The sequence below is a fragment of the Hippocampus bargibanti genome, linkage group LG10 (genome assembly GCF_051943395.1).
Source record: "Hippocampus bargibanti isolate YZ-2025 linkage group LG10, ASM5194339v1, whole genome shotgun sequence".
In the NCBI taxonomy this organism is placed as follows: Eukaryota; Metazoa; Chordata; class Actinopteri; order Syngnathiformes; family Syngnathidae; genus Hippocampus; species Hippocampus bargibanti.
In genome coordinates, this window is record NC_142743.1 from 11,472,255 (window position 1) to 11,475,648 (window position 3,394).

Consider the following 3,394-nt stretch of genomic DNA (forward strand, 5'->3'; position numbering starts at 1 on the left):
ATTTTATTTATTGTATTCTATTTGTGATTGTATTTTATTTATTATAGTACCTATACTTGTCTGTGACTGTAAAGTGTCCCTGGGAGCTTTGAAATGAGCTTAAAATGTAATGTATTATTATTATTATTATTATTATTATTATTATTATTATTATTATTATTATTATAAGCTATCTATTAGCTATCCCGCGAGCTTTCTATCTATTTGGGTTATTCTGGGTTGAGTGAACGCTGACGCGTGTGGCTGCCGCTGCTCACCCACAGAAAACCTTATCCTGTGACTCTAAAGTGACCTTGAGAGTTTTGAAATGTGCTTATCAATGAAATGTATTATTATTAATATTATTATTATAAAGATAGTCTCCGTGGAAATCGTCAAAAAATGCTGTAGCCGACTATATTTGAAGTCGTCAAGGGTATTGGGTAAGGTTTTCAACTAGCAATAATCATGCATTGGATAAACCTCATAAGCTACGATACTGTCACTGTGCAAAGATTTCTTTCTATCTTTCGCCTCCTTTACTCTTTCCTTCCTCAAAAACTTCTTCCCGCTTTTACTTGTACCCCCCCCAACACCCTTTTCCCTTCCTCAACTACCCCGACTCTCTTCTTCACACAGAACACAGTAGTAGCCTAGCATGTCATCCTAGCATATGGCGCGCTAGCCGCTGAAAAATGAAAAATCAGCTACAGCTTTCAAAATGGACGCCCACAACATGCCAAGCATGACCAAACCCCTTCGGAATCAACGTCGAAATATCAATTTATTTATGCGTTCCTCGGTTCCAACCTTTCGCCGGCCATTTAAGCCGCGAAGCCGAGACATCTGTGGCTGTAATTAATGAACGAAAACAGAGTGGCGATGACCTTTTGAGCTGGTTGATTGACACAGGTAGACACATACAATTTCCTAACCTTCACAAATGTCAAGAGAAACCTAAATTCTGACACCTGTCCCCCCCCCCCCACCCCGTACTTTGAGTCTCCTTATGTTTACTATCACCTTATTGATTTGTTTGCCAGGAGTCTGTGGAGCTCCATTAAATATTCACAGCTTGTTTTCCCCCTTTCACCATCACTTTATTCTAAAATGCAATTTGTCTCTGTGGCTCCTCTTTATAAACCAAGTTCAGCTTACGAGTTGTAGATACATGAAGGAAAATCCTTTCCGCCATTAATTTTTAAATCTCTATTTCTTCGGATCTTTAAATCCCCTTATCTCCTTTGGCAGTTTGCTCATTTTGTCGGGGAGAGCCGGGCTTCAAATAATAGCGGGTCGAAAGGAGCCCCCGTTCCCCTAAAACACACTTACACACCCGATAACTATCACTGTCTGGACGCAGTTCATAGGAGGGACCATCCCATCCAGCCTTGTAATTGATCCATGGCGGATTTTCTCCGCTGTGTAAATATCAAAGTCAACTTTTTTTGCGCACTTCTGTCAAGCAACGCAAAGTTTCCTGCTCTTGGTATGGTGGCGAAACTTTTCTCCCCGTTTGTTGTCTTTGGACGGAAACTTGTTAAAGACGATGCCAAGCTATCTATCTATCTATCTATCTATCTATCTATCTATCTATCTATCTATCTATCTATCTATCTATCTATCTATCTATCTATCTATCTATCTATCTATCTATCTATCTATCTATCTATCTATCTATCTATCTATTTGTACGGAAACATAAACATTTAATAAAATATTTGTTCAATAAAGATATGTACATGTACAACTGAAGAGAATACTATATATGGTACAACAAAAATGTTAGTATGTACTGTTGTTCGTAACTAAAATCTTTGTAAGTAGGGGAGCGTCTGTATTTAGCATTAGCATCACACCCCAGCCCCTCTACAGCTTTAATTCCAACATTCCCAGTAGGGTGAACACGGACGTCTTTGCTACCGTCAGAGTGATTAGGTGTGGTTTTGGAGGGCAGCATCCAACCCCTCGTCTTCGCCGAGGGCTAATTTCCTTTGACGAGCGAAAAAGATGCGTTTGGGTTTGCGTTTTAGTCTTTTAACGTTGGAAAACTTCAAAGGGCCCTATCTGCTCTTTGCTTAATTTGAATGACAGATAAAAACACCCCGGGAGATGATGAGAGATAGCGAGATAGTGAGCGAGATGGAATCGCCTGTCATTCTTTTGATGTGTGTTGATATTGGGGAATATATGGACACGATCTATCGACGACACACAGAGTATCGATACTAAATCAATGGTGCAAGTAAAACGTCCAAGTGGTACTTCCACAATTATTAGAATAATTTAGTACATACTGACTGTAAGACTAACGTAAATATGCCGCAATTCCCAAACACCGATATTGTACCGTGAAATGTATTTATTTATTTATTTATTTATTTATTTATTTATTTATGCATGTATGTATTTATTTATGCATGTATTTATTTATGTATTTAATTATTTATTTATCCACATATTTATTTATTTATTTATTTATTTATTTATGTATTTATGTATTTATGTATTTACACATTTATTTATTAATTTATCTATGTATTTATTTATTTATTCTTACTTTTTTATTTAGCAATGTATTTATTGATTTATTTATTTATTTATTTATTTATTTTAAATTCTTATGTTCCATTTTAAATTTTTAATTGTTTGAAATTTTTAATTTGTAATTTTTTTTGCAGTTCATTTGTAATTGTCTTGATGTCATTGGTCAACATTTTTTTTTTAGTTAGAGATGAAAGTAAACATCTCTTCATTATTAATTTTTTTTTCTTGTTTTTTTTTAAATTTTGCTGATTCCAAATTTGGTTACAAACCTGGCTTAAAGATTTGTTGGCGATAAGATGCCCATTTTTAAATAATAATGAAACTCAACTCAAATCAACTGTATTTATAGAGCACTTTGAAACAGCCAAATAAACACAATAAAACACAAAGTTACAAATTGACAACAACTTTTGAAACCAAAACCGTAATATGGTTCACCACAACCATGAACAAAACCAGATGAAAACAGAGGCAAAAAAAAAAGAACTGACAAAGGCAGGGCGGGTTGGGGAGGGGTTTAAACCGAGAATCGGAACACAAGCAAATTGACGAGACAATAAGGAACACCTGGACAGCTAAAGGAGCTGCTTAAGAGACGTAAGGGATCGGCTTGACGGGAACAGGTGCAAACCTCCTGATGAGGAAGACGCCGTAAGAGAAAGCAAAAAGCAACAATAATGTAGCAGACAAATTTCATGTGCAATTTATTCACTTTTATGTCACAACATTTGTTTTGAGGAAGAATCCTTTCACCAAAGGTAGGTTTGTTTTACAATACAATACATCCTAATTTATTAAACGCTTTCACAACAGCTCCAACTGTAACAAAGGACTTCACATATTAGTCAACACAAAGCAAAATAATAAA

At 35.7% G+C, this 3,394-nt stretch overlaps 1 non-coding gene across 1 annotated transcript; it reads right to left on the reverse strand.

Moving 5' to 3' along the window:
• Positions 1-359: 359 nt before the first annotated feature.
• Positions 360-496, reverse strand: LOC148892457 (U4 spliceosomal RNA). The gene has a single exon (XR_016116342.1). It is a non-coding gene; the product is annotated as a U4 spliceosomal RNA (small nuclear RNA).
• Positions 497-3,394: the final 2,898 nt, after the last annotated feature.